This window comes from Camellia sinensis, chromosome 8 (genome assembly GCF_055761805.1).
Source record: "Camellia sinensis isolate YWXY chromosome 8, ASM5576180v1, whole genome shotgun sequence".
Lineage (NCBI taxonomy): Eukaryota > Viridiplantae > Streptophyta > Magnoliopsida > Ericales > Theaceae > Camellia > Camellia sinensis.
Genome location: NC_138968.1, coordinates 111016597 through 111030701, shown reverse-complemented (window position 1 = coordinate 111030701; position 14105 = coordinate 111016597). Strand labels below are relative to the sequence as shown.

Below are 14105 nucleotides of genomic sequence, written 5' to 3'. Positions count from 1 at the left end.
ATTATTAGGCTTGACTTACTATTTCATTAAATTTCACTTACTACTCAATTAAACTACACTAATTGCTCCACGAGACTCTACTTAATTATTTATTAAATTTGATTTATTACTTGTGGGAGCCGAGTTTCAAGGACTGCAGAGGGGGCCGAGTACATGCTTGGAAGGTTATTGTATGATCATCCCTACTTGGCCCCACCTTGCATCTTTCGAAAGACGAACACCCTAATCGGCCCTTGAACTAGTTAAGCGGGGAGCCGAACGAGAATTGATTTATAACGGGAAAAGCCTAGTAAGCATTCACAAGGTGGATTAAAAGTGGGCCAGACCTTGAGGCCCAGGGGGAAAGTATAAATACAGGAAAAACAGCCAAAAAAGAGGTATGTGAGAACTATTATGCTTAACTTAAGACAAAAGTAACTAAGAGAGCATATACTAACTTAACCGTCAGAGTGTTAATTCCGGCACCCCCGACCGGAGTGTTCATTCATTTTCAGGTTATTAGCTGAGGGTCTCGAGTGTCCCAGTGGATCAAAGGAGTATTTCCAAACCACTTCCCCACAATTGGCACCGTTTGCGGGAATACTCAAGCACATCCATTGCGGGCGTGACGGAAGATCCTCCGGTAGTCGCTAGCGACCCTACACCGCAAGACGAAACCACTCCAAGCAACATGCTTGGGCCAAAGAATATTACCACAAGAAGGGTCTTGAACTTCAACTCACCCTCGACATCAGCACATGAGACAATGCAAGCGATTATGGAGCAGGCAAAGCAAAATGAACAGAGGTTGGAAAACATGATGGCTGAGAACGAGCGCCTTCGACAAGATTTGGCCTTGGAAGTGGCAAAATCCCAGCAAGCCGTGCCCCAAGACCTGAGATGACCTCTGAGAAGGGATGGTCAACGATCTCGAATTCGGAGACATGATAGCGGCAGTGGCTCTGACTTATCATCCCTAGAATCTACAAAGAAGGGATGAGTCGACATCTCCAGTTCTTCTGAGGGAAGTCCGTGTGCATGGAAGAAGTGAAGAAGAAATGATTCAGATGAAGAGGATCAGCATGACCCCTTTGTACGACGGATTGCAAGGGCAGTGCTACCCAAAAAGTTCAAAGCACCGTCATTCACCTTGTATGATGGTAAATCAGACCCCACCAATCACATTCGCCATTACAAACAAGCCATGACGCTCCATGCAGATGACGAGGCCCTTATGTGTCGAATATTTTCGAGTAGTTTGGGACCACTGGCTGTCAGATGGTATTATAAACTGGAGCCAGCTTCGATCAAGAGCTTCCACCAACTCCAAAAATCCTTCAGGGCAAGGTTCATCACTAATGAGGTCCAGCTGAAGCAAGCCGATTCTCTGTGGGCAATGCAAATTCAACCGGGGGAAACCTTTCGTGCGTATTCGGCGTGGTATTGGGAATGTTTTAATCTAGTAGATGATGCATGCAATGACTCCATGGCCATTGCCGCCTTCAAGGTGAGGTTACATCTAGACAGTGCCCTCCACAGCTCTTTGACCAGACGGCCCCCAAAAACGGTCAGGTCGTTGATGAAAAAAGTTGAGGAATACTGCAAAGTAGAAGACGATGCCCTCCGGGTCAAAGATGGGCATAAAGCCACTAAGTCGGCCCCGCCTGAAGTCGTGTAGTCGATAAATGCCGTACCACCACGGAGCCTTGAATCACGGAATCGGGCTAAGCGAGATAGAAGACGGGATTCACGCCAATCAAATGACCAATGTCTACACCGAGCTAATGAGCAGCTTCAAGTGGATAACAGGCAAGGCGCGCCGATAAGAAATACACGGAGTTATCGGAGCTGATCAGTGTGGTTATGGCTAAGGTTTAACACCTTTCGTTCTTCAAATGGCCATAAAAAATGGTGGGACCTCTCGACACGAGAAAACAAGATAGGTGGTACGAATATCACAAAGATCACGGTCACGATACCGACAGCTGCTATGCTTTGAAAGATCACCTTGAGGAGTTGGTGCAAGACGGTTGGCTCCAACAACACGTCTGAAAGAATAACTCAACCAAAACAGTTGCCTTACGGTAGGATTTACCTCCGCTCGGCGTCATCCATATAATATACAGCCTGCTAGCAGCCCCAGCCGTGCATGCAATTCAGTCACATCCTGGCCTCCAAAAACAAATCACACCAGCAAAATGGCCCCATGAAGCTCCGAATATTACCTTCGACGATTCTGATTTGATCGGCGTAACACTCCCCCACATTGATCCATTGGTCATCGAACTACACATAAATCGATTCACCGTTGAACGCGTTCTCATAGACCAGGGGAGTACTTCGGAGGTTATGTATTACAAGACCTTCATCAAACTCGGGTTCACCAAGTTAGACTTGTCTTCGGCTCCTTATCCATTATTCAGCTTCAACGCTAATCCAGAATACCCGTTGGGAAAAATCATATTACTAGTTCGAGCGGGCTCCCAAATAGTGGATGTGGAATTCTTGGTCGTCAAGCTGCCTTCACCGTATAATCTCATCATGGGGCAAACTTGGTTACATACCATGCAGGTAGTGCCAAGCACCTATCACCAACTGCTCCGCTTCCCGACAGAACGAGGCATTGAGCAAATCAGTGGTTCCCAGAAATCGACACAAGCATGTTATCTCCTTGCCGCAAAGTCACCAAAAGAGTTGAAAGTGAATTCTATCGAGGTGTTGGATCGAGAGAGCCTCGACGATGTTGGGCGGCTCCCAAATGAAAAGGCCACGGAAGCCAGGAATTGAGTTGAAATCGACGGGAATCCAGACAGGTTCTTCATGGTCGGCGCCTCCCTGAATGAAGCCGATAGGGAGTAGCTAATTTCCTTCTTGCTCAGCAACCTTGATGTATTTGCATGGACACCATATGAGATGCCGGGTATGGATCCGTCTGTTTCACAGCACTGTTTGAACGTTGACCCTAAATGCAAGCCGATTATTCAGAAAAGCTGGCAGTCAGCCGCAGAACACACTGCTGCCGTTGTTGAGGAAGTTGACCAGTTGCTCGATGCCGAGGCAATCCGGGAAGTTACCTACCCTACATGGCTATCGAACACTGTGGTTGTCAAGAAGAAAAATGGGACTTGGCGTATTTGTGTGGATTTCATGGACTTAAATAAAGCTTGTCCCAAGGATTGCTTTCCTCTCCCCAGAATAGACCAACTTGTAGATGCCACGGTGCGTCATCAACGTATAAGCTTCCTCGATGCCTACAGAGGCTATCATCAAATCGCCATGCATCCGCAGGACCAAGACAAAACTGCATTCCTCACCCCAAGAGGAACCTATTGCTATAAGGTTATGCCTTTTGGGCTGAAGAATGTAGGGGCAACTTGCCAAAGACTAGTCACCGTCATATTTAAGGAGCAACTCGGCCGTACTATGGAAGTGTACATTGACAATATGGTGGTCAAGTCCAAAGAAGAGCAAACTCATCTAGCCAATCTGGAGGAGACATTCGGCATTTTACGAAAGTACAAAATGAAGTTGAATGCTTCAAAGTGTGCATTTGGGATCGGAGTCGGCAAATTCCTTGGCTATATTGTCAACCACCAAGGAAACAAAGCCAACCCGAGGCAAATCATAGCAATCTTGGAACTCGGTTCCCCTTGATTGGTGAAGGAGGTTCAAAAGTTGATGGGAATGGCCACCGCACTCAACAGGTTCATCAATCGTTCCGCAGATCGCTACCGACAATTCTTTTATATCCTACAGTAGGGTAAGGCTTTTGAATGGACCTCTGAGTGTGAAGCCACTTTCAACGGTTTGAAGACCTACCTCCGATCAGTTCCACTCTTAACAACACCTTCGGCAGGTGACCCGCTCATTTTATATCTGGCAGTCTCCGACCGGGTCGTCAGCACCGTACTGTTAAAGGAAGAGCTTGGGGAGCAACGTCTAGTGTATTATGTTAGCAAGGCAATGGTTGATGCCGAAACATGTTACCTTCCGTTGGAAAAACTCATCCTAGCCCTCATCATGGCAGCAAGAAAACTGATGCATTACTTTCAGGAGCATACTATCGAGGTACTAATGAACTACCCCCTCCGGGCAGTACTCTGTAGTGCAAAAGCATCAAGGCGTGTTTAAAAGTGGGCTCTTGAACTCGGCCAGTACGATATTTAGTTCCTGCCTAGAACCTCAATCAAGGGGCAAGTGCTTGCTGACTTTGTAGCCGAATTCACTAGGGGTCTTGTCGACTTGAAGTTTGATCAAATTCAATCGAAGTCGAATTGGAGAATTTATGTTGGGGACATTTGGCAGTTGTACTGTGATGGATCGTCCAATCAACGCGGCAACGGAGCCGGAGTAGTGATCATGGCTCCCGATGGAGCAATAATTGGTAGGCTGTCAAACTCAGCTTCGAAACATCAAACAATGAGGCCGAATACGAAACCCTGCTAACCGGCTTGCGGAATGCACATCTCCTGGGTGCTCGGCGTTTGCTTATATTTTGTGATTCAAAACTTGTGATCAATTAACTAAAAGGGGAGTACGCAGCCAAAAGCGATCGTATGGCCACTTACATGAAAATGAAAAATTCTTTGCTGGCAAAATTTGACCATCATGAATTGAACCAAATAACCCGTGATCAGAACACACATGCAGACGCCCTGGCTTGCCTAGCCTCCGCCATTAACTCAAAGATTAAATAGACAATTAAAGTGGGTTTCATCCCTAAGCCGAGCATTGGCCCTTCAGAGGAAGTCCAGATCAATGTGATAGAATCAGGTCCGAGTTGGATGGACTCCATTGCTGTATTCCTATCTTTCGAACAGCTCCTGTCGGATAAGAAAGAAGCACACAAGCTGCGAAACAAAGCCTTGCGATACTACTTGGATCCGCAAGGAAAGCTCTACAAAAAATCCCTTTCTGGCCCGTACGTAGAATGCGTTCATCCGGATAAAGTCGAGAAACTCCTGACTGAAATACATGAAAGTAGCTATGGTGCCCATTTTGGCGGGCACTCTTTGGCCCATCGAGCTGTGACACAGGGGTATTATTGGCCGACAATGTAGCTGATGCCGAATGTTATGTGAAAAAATGTGAACAGTGCTAGAAGTTTTTTACCTTAACCCATCTGCCTACTGAAGAGTTAAGCTCTAGAATCAGTCCTTGGTCGTTCGCCCAATGGGGACTTGACATCGTCGGGCCATTGCCTCGCGCCGCGGGTAACAAGCGATTTTTGATTGTCGCAACAGATTATTTCACAAAAATGGGTGGAAGCGGAGGTGCTAATGCACATTCGAGATACTGATGTGAAGCGTTTTGTATGGAGAAATATCATAACGCGATTTGGCATTCTGAGAGCACTTATTTCAGACAACGGTACCCAGTTTGATTGCGGTGTCTACCGAGAATTGTGCAGTAAGTATGGTATTCGACCCTACTTTTCCACCTCGGCTTATCCTCAGAGTAATGGCCAAGCTGAAGCCTCCAACAAATCTATTTTGAACGGCATCAAGAAGAGGCTGGAGAAAGCTAAAGGCAGATGGGTCGACGAATTGCTGAGTGTGTTATAGGCTCATCGCACTACTCTGAGGCGGTCTACTGGGGAGACGCCGTTCACTTTGTGCTTCGGAACGCAGGCAATCATTCCCTTGGAGATCGGCCTCCCAACCTTGAAATCAAAAGTTTTTGATATGGGCCGAAATGACATGATGCTGGCGTTGGATTTGATTCTGATTGAAGAACGAAGAGACCGTGCCCTTGCATCCATGGCACAGTACCAGCAGTTGCTTGCTAAGTCATATAATCAATGTGTTTAACTGCGCCGCTATACACCAGGAGAGTTGGTCCAGAAGAAAGTGCTTCCAGCTGCCAGGAATTCGGCTGATGAAAAATTGGGTCCTAACTAGAACAGTCCCTATCAGATCGACTCAATCGCGGGAGTAGGGGCATATCGGCTCAAAGACATGTCTGGGAGGAGTCTGCCACGACCTTAGAATTCAACGCACTTGCGTAAATTCTATCATTAAACCCGACTTGTAGGGCATGATACTTGTTTTGAATGGCTCACCATGTACATATTTCACTTTTGCAATGCAAAGTTTCCTATTTTCTCATTGCGAAATTCAGTTCAAATGTCTTCTGGTTTAAGCCTCCGGATTCAGAGCGGCCTTCGTGTATCATGATTGGCCAAGAAGAGTCTCCGAATTCGGAGCCCCATTAGTGTATGACACTTTTGGGCTGATTAAGCCTCCGGATTCGGAGCGCCCTTCGTGAATATCACGATTGGCCAAGAAAAGTCTCCGAATTCGGAGCCCTATTAGTGCATAACACTTTTGGCCCGATTAAGCCTCCGGATTTGGAGCGCCCTTCGTGGATATCATGATTGGCCATGACAAAAAAGTCTCTGAATTCGGAGCTCCATTAGTGCATGACACTTTTGGGCCGATTAAGCCTTCGGATTCGGAGCGCCCTTCGTGTATCATGATTGGCCAAGATATAAGTCTCCGAATTTGGAGCCCCATTAGTGCATGACACTTTTGGTCCAATTAAGTCTCTGAATTCGAGCCCTATAAGTGCATGACACTTTTGGGCCGATTAAGCCTCTGGATTTGGAGCACCCTTCATGGATATCATGATTGGCCAATATTTAAGTCTCCGAATTCGGAGCCTTATGAGTGCATGACACTTTTGGGCCGATTAAGCCTCTGAATTCGGAGCCCCATAAGTGCATGACACTTTTGGGCCAATTAATCCTTCGAATTCGGAGCGCCATTCGTGGATATCATGATTGGCCAAGATATAAGTCTCCGAATTCAGAGCCCCATGAATGCATGACACTTTTGGACCAATTAAGCCTCCGGAATCAGAGCGCCCTTCGTGGATATCACGATTGGCCAAGATATAAGTCTCCGAATTCGGAGCCCCATCAGTGCATGACACTTTTGGGCCGATTAAGCCTCCGGATTTGGAGCACCCTTCGTGGATATCACGATTGGCCAAGTCTCCGAATTTGGAGCCAAATTAGTGCAGGACACTTTTGGGCCGATTAAGCCTCTGGATTCGGAGCGCCCTTCGTGGATACCACGATTGGCCTAGTCTCTGAATTTGGAGCCCCATTAGTGCATAACACTTTTGGGCCAATTAATCCTCCGGATTCTGAGCGCCCTTCGTGGATATCACGATTGGCCAAGATTTAAGTCTCCAAATTCGGAGCCCCATTAGTGCAGGACACTTTTGGGCCGATTAAGCCTCCGGATTTGGAGCGCCCTTCGTGGATATCACGATTGGCCAAATCTCCGAATTTGGAGCCCTATTAGTGCACGACACTTTTAGGCCGATTAAGCCTCTGGATTCGGACCGCCCTTCGTGGATATCACGATTGGCCTAGTCTCCAAATTTGGAGCCCCATTAGTGCATGACACTTTTGGGGCAATTAATCCTCCGGATTCTGAGCGCCCTTCGTGGATATCATGATTGGCCAAGATTTAAGTCTCCAAATTCGGAGCCCCATTAGTGCAAGACATTTTTGGGCCGATTAAGCCTCCCGATTCGGAGCGCCCTTCATGGATATCATGATTTGCCAAGTCTCCAAATTCAGAGCCCCATTAGTGCATGACACTTTTGGGTCGATTAAGCCTCCAGATTCGGAGCGCCCTTCGTGGATATCACGATTAGCCAAGATTTAAGTCTCTGAATTCGGAGCCCCATTAGTGCAGGACATTTTTGGGTTGATTAAGCCTTCGGATTCGGAGCGCTCTTCGTGGATATCACAATTGGCCAAGTCTCCGAACTCGGAGCCCCATTAGTACATTACACTTTTGGGCTGATTAAAAGCTGTGGATTCAGCGCGATTCTCATTAGTACTACGATTAAAAAGCAGACGTAGTAGGCGAAAGTTGAAACATGTAAGCACTACAAACAAAATGTTTCATTACACCAGCCGACTGGCTCAGAATGAATAAATCGAAACATGCAAAGATTTAAAATAGAGCTTTTCATTAAATTAACCAATCAATACATAATTTTCTCCCAATTTGTGTTGGGAGTATTTACAATATCTAGTCTAAGTCAGCGTCTCTCTCATCATCACTCTTCTCAACTTCGAAGGCCGAGAAGGGAAATAGATGACTCTAATATAACGGCGAAGCCGAATCAACGCCTGCCGCCCAGAGAGCGTCCGAGGCCTTTAGTGCCTTGATCCATCCATGCTTAAATCCACGATTCTCATATCGGCAGACTTCCTCGGCGAGTTTTTCCTTGATCTTGTCTATCCCGACCTTTCTGCCTTCATGGAAGCCTTTTTCATAAGCCCTGGCCTTGCCAGTCTCAATCGCAAACATACTAGCCGTGTTACGATCGGCAATCACATGACTTATTAGTCGTTGGGTCACCCTCTCCTCCACGATCAGGTTCGCTTTGCCGGTGGATTGAGCCTCGGTAGCCTTGGCCTCTCTTAGCTTGTGCTTGGCCTACTCCGCGCGAGCTTCTAAGCTTCGAATGCATTCGTCTCTCTGCCCTACACTACAACAAAAAAGGTCTATGGTGACGAAAACGCATGACGAAAAAATATTTCGTCTCCAAATATACATGTTTTAGTGATGAAAATAAGATTTCGTCTTCAATTGTACTATTTTTAGAGACGAAAACCAAATGTCGTCACCAAATGCTTAAAATCAAATAAAACAATAGATGACAAAAAAAAATTTCGTCTCTAAATTTTATTTTTCGTCACAAAACAATTTCTCACCCTTGGAAAATTTGGCGGAAGATTTGGCAACATTTTAGAGACGAAATTTTTCGTCACCATTGTAAAAATATTTTAGAGAGGAAATAATTTCATCTCCAAATGTATTGCTTTTAGAGAGGAAAACCAAATTTCGTCACCAAATGTTTAAAATCAAAAAAAAAAATTGAACCAAGAAATTGAACCAAATTTCTGGGACTAACATTTTTTTAGTCACTAACGAGTTGTGTTTTTTGCGACCAATGACATTTTGGTAGCTAATAGGTAATTTTTTGCGACAAAAAAAAATATGATCACGTAAAGTAATGGTGGAAGAGGGGTAAAAAAAAGAGCAAGATCTCAAAACCTTTGGTGACCAATAAATTGTGGTCACCGAAAGGAAAATGTCATATTTTGTATCAAAACTACGTAATTTTGAATGTTTCCTAATAATAATTAAATTTGTTACGATTTGAAATAATTATTAATAATCAATTCAAAAAAATATTAATAATTAAATAATAAATTATTAAGAATATAATAATTATTATTTTTTAATAGAATTATTATTTATTGATTAAAATAATAAAATTTCTTAAATTTATTTATTTTCATTCAAAATATTAATTAAACTTTAATAAAGATAAAATTACAAACATCAATAATAAAACTTAAAAATATATATAAATTAAAACCAATTTTTATTACAAAATTTTGTCTCAAATTTCTTTCCAATATTTGAAACAAGCCCTCCAAAATTTTTCCTAAATTAAAATTTTCTCTTGCCTAAATTTCTACTCCTTGTCTCAAAAAAACAAAACAAAAAAAAAACAATAAAAGGGAAAAATAGAGAACAACTAGCAGGGAGATGTGTGAGAGAGACAGAAGAGATAGAGGGTAGACAGACGGAGAGAAGAGCAGTCCTTTGGAGCAACAACCATTGCTTCGCTCGTGACAGCCATTGCCTCGCTCGAGCAGTCCTTCGGAGTTACCTCCTTCGCAGCCCGGTTCGTTTTCGCTTCTCCCTCCTGTCGACGAAGACCCGCGAACGAAGCAAACGGAGTCGTCTCACCTCTCCCTCCGATCGGAGCTCTCACACCTCTCCTTCCCACCGTCCAATTTCAGGTGCATGTTTAGATATTAGGGTTTTGAGTTTTGATTTGAGGCTTTTCAATTTGAAAATTAGGGTTTACGGTTTTTCAATTTCAAAATTTGGGGCTTTTTAATTTGGGGTTTAGTTTTTAACTTGGATGCTTGTTATGAATGTTTAAATGGGACTTAATAATGTCAATTTACCAAGTCCCTTAACTTCAATTGTTTTTGGAATTGATGTTGTTAAATATATATATATATATATATATTTTGATGGCTTCTATTTTGGTGTCACTAGTATGTATCTATGAAGGTTTCAATTACTGCCAAGACTATTATTGATGTCCAATTTAATTAGTTTATTTACATCTATGTTATGAATTCGTACAAACATGTTATTGATTTATTTAAACGGACACTAGTTCTGCCTTACTTGAGACTTACAAATTCAAGAAAGTTAGTAGCTTTGCTTGCCTTGTTATTTGTGTCTGAATATATCCAATTTAATTACGGCAAAATTAAATCCAATTTAATTATGTTATTTGGTAGAGATATATATCACAATGAATGCTTGCTTGTTCAATTACTGTGTTGTGTGTGTAGTTAGCTTCCTATGTGCCAAACTCGAAACTCGTCCCCTATCTTTGTATTGAAATCAAGAAAGGAATGCTTTTCCGTGCTTTGTTGGTGAGACCGAGTTTCTTACCGACCTCTATTCTATTTATGGGAAAGCACTTGTTTGTGAAGACCCGTGTTTATCTCCCAATTTCATGAGATAAATGCAAAATCACTATTCTTCATCAGTTGGGGATCTTCTTTTGAAGAAAGTTGAAAGATTTCAGTGGTTGGTTTTGGAGTAACTTTGTTTGGCCGAGTGTTCACTCTGTTCTATTTGATGAAATTCTAGAATTGGGATATAATTTTTTAAAATTATTCTATGGTTTTTGTAGTGTAATTATTTGCAAGCATTGCAATGATAATTTCACCTGAAAATTTTGCACCAGTTTCAGCAACTGTGGTATCTGGACTTGTCTTCTTGCTTCTATTTTCTCTTCACGACGTTCACTGAACCCCACTTCTTGTGCTTTTGAGTTTGACGTTATATGCTGTAATGATTTAATTTAGGGAATAATTGGCTTAAGTTTGTTGTCTGAATAATTTATGTTATTTGTATATCACTTGAATATAAAAAGTCATCCTCAAGTTGGATAAGCCTCTAGGAAATTGGCTTAAGTTTGCTGTCTAAATACTCGAAGTTATGCCTATTTATTGTGACTGGATAAGGTCATAAATTGTGAATACTATTGTCTATCATCTTTCCATTCATATGATGCTTACTACTTTTTCAAAATTGTGACTTGTATGGAATCCTGACATCCTTAAAAAAATTATCTTTTTTTCAGTCATTTCACCTTTGCTAGACGTTATACTCAATGCAGAGTTCTCTATGCTTGTGATTGGTGTAGACGTTATATTCAACACAGATATTGAAATTATCTTCTGGAGCAGGAACTGGTGCCTTCAACTCGTGACATTCCCTATGAGTTTGTTGCTGAAGAAGTAAGCTGATTCTGGTGATTTCATCGGTTACAGCATTAAATACCACTGAGTTTTGCGATCACATTTAATTTATCCTTTGAATTTTAGTTTTCAAAATTGGCTTTGGTAGCTTTGCTAGTTTTGTTTCATGTTTTGCTTCTCAAATATTATCTTGATTTAATACATACTAGGTAGTCAGATGTGATTGCAAGGAACTATGAATATCAACTGAAACTTTAATTATCGGGTCTATATTTCATAGCTTACAATGATCCTGGATTTCTAGTATTTGATTTTTTGGAATCTGGATTCCATAGTGAAAAGCCAAAGGCTTTAAACGTAATCTGGTGGCAATATGTGTTGAACTATCTTAAATTCTGTTGCGTTTTATCATAGCAAATCATTATTGATTGAAAATATCTCAGCTTTCTATCCATGTTAAATTTCTGTTTAGCCACAAAATCTTAGCACTGCATTTACTTCTTTATCATTGAAATCTTATGTATCCTGAAGTCTTCAGTATTTATGCTATCACAGAATTCTATTCCACTTCAGAGAGTCAGTTATTGTAGGCACTGCAAGGCATATGTAAAGGGGTTCGACCATCATTGTCCTACTTTTGGAAACTATATAGGTAATGACAGCATGCGGGTTATAGTTCTTTACATTTTTAACTACTTCAGACAACAAAAACTGTTGTGTTTTTCGTTCTTATTAAACTAGTCTTGGATTTGGTACAACAATGGGTCTTGCTGTCTTTGTGGATGTGACATTGATATCCTTTTAATGCAGGTCAAAAAAACCATGTCCTCTTCATAATCCTCCTTTTTGGGTTTGTTTTTACTAAGGCTTCGTATGTAGAATGCTCATCTCAATGTAAGCTTGAATATATTGGATACTGACCTGCATTAGTTTCAACAATTTATTTTTTTGGTGAAATTAATTATGCTAATTGTTAATTTCAAGAGGATTCACATTTTGTCGTATATCACTTGAATATAAAAAGGCATCCTCAAGTTGGATAAGCCTCTAGGAAATTGGCTCAAGTTTGCTGTCTGAATACTCGAAGTTATGCCTATTTATGGTGAGTGGATAAGGCCATAAATTGTGAATACTATTGTCTATCATCTTTCCATTCATATGATGCTTACTTCTTTTTATGTCTTTGTTTAGAATCAGTTAGTATTTAGATCTGAACAATGAGGAAGAACTTTTTGTAATTGCTGTGAAAAAATCATTTCATTTTTACTCCAGTAGGAAACTGTTCATTAAAATAAAATGGAAATAAGGAAGGTGGTGGTGTTTGCTTCTAATACAACCGGTTGAGCCATGCCTTATTTAATTAGCAATGCTAGAGTTGTTATGATTTTCAACACCCAAATTTTCAGTTTAGTTTAATTATATTTCAAAGCTTGATAGGCATAAGTAATATGAACTAGTAGGTGTCTGAATTGTGACATGAGTGCCCCATTTATAATACATATTTTAGATTAATTTGGTTTAGTAGTTTAAACTTTATGTCCGATGTGATGTGCCCATTGTAGTAAGACTTGTCTTATGTTGAAAGATGTATATATCACAGTTGGTTGCTGTTACGCCTAATTGTGTATGTTAACAAAATTTTTATTTTTTCTCCTTTAGGTTGCATATTAACATATTTAGTGAATGGTTATCTTAACCTTTTGTTGTTGTTTTTTTTATTTTTTATTTTTTAAATGGCAGATTGGAGATGAACGAATGTGGTAACCTGCATAGCAAGAGTTTTTGTTGACATTACCAAACATGTATTTTGACTATGTTGTTGTGGGTTATGATTATATTGTGATGGATCTTATTTTTTTGTTGATATTTTATTGAATAGATTAAAATGAACAGGTTTTTGTTGATGTTACCAAATGAACTGGTTTTTGTAATGATTTGTAATGGATATTATATTCAGCAGGTTATTAAAATGCACAAGTTATCTTGATTGTGTTGAAGTTTTTGATTTTACTAGAATAGATGTTATAGTTTGGATGTTATATATTAATTTCTTGATATTATGAGACATGTATTTTGCTTGGGTTGTTTTATGATAATGAACAGTTTAATTTTATATTATTTTGTATTAAATATTTTATTGAATAGATTATTAAAATGTACAGGTATTTTTTATTGAAAAAAACATATAAATTTCAAATATAACCCTCCCCTCAATTTTTAAAATTTATTTATTATTGGCGACGAAAAAAAATTGACACTAAAACTTTCTAATCCCAATAAATAATTTCGTCACACATATTCACTATTTCATCACTAAATTAAAATATTTGTTGACAAAAGTTTTCGTCACCGAAGGGTCTTTTTTTTTCATCTTTTGGTGACGATATTTTTGTCACTAAAAATTTTATCGCTATTTTTAATGACGAAATATTTTGTCACTCAAAACAAATATAATAAAATTTTATTTAATTTTAGTGACGAAATGGACGTTATAGGTGACAAAATATTTAACATTTAGTGACGAAATATTTCGTCACCAAATACCAATAATAGGTGACAAAATAAATTTTCGTCATCAGGTACTTTTAGTGACGACGAATTGATGACGAACGTGGTGACGAAATTATTTCGTCACAGATCAATTTGGTGACGAAAATTTCACTATTGGAGACGAATTGATTTTGTCATTAAAGTATCATTTTGTTGTAGTGCTATATCCTGCCGTGTGGCACGTAGACACATGCCGATTTCATAGGCAGTGTACAGCCCCTTCACCGCCCCATGGATGCCCTCCCAA

The 14105-nt window shown here is 40.6% G+C and overlaps 1 long non-coding RNA gene across 2 annotated transcripts; it reads left to right on the top strand.

Moving 5' to 3' along the window:
• Positions 1-9525: 9525 nt before the first annotated feature.
• On the top strand, positions 9526-13305 carry LOC145796652 (uncharacterized). 2 transcript variants are annotated; one of them, XR_014337142.1, is made up of 5 exons: positions 9526-9820; positions 11191-11347; positions 11864-11960; positions 12119-12202; positions 13049-13305. It is a non-coding gene; the product is annotated as an uncharacterized LOC145796652 (long non-coding RNA). The 2 variants fall into 2 exon arrangements; XR_014337143.1 differs by having other exon boundaries at positions 9528-9820; positions 11297-11347.
• The last annotated feature ends 800 nt before the right edge of the window (positions 13306-14105 follow it).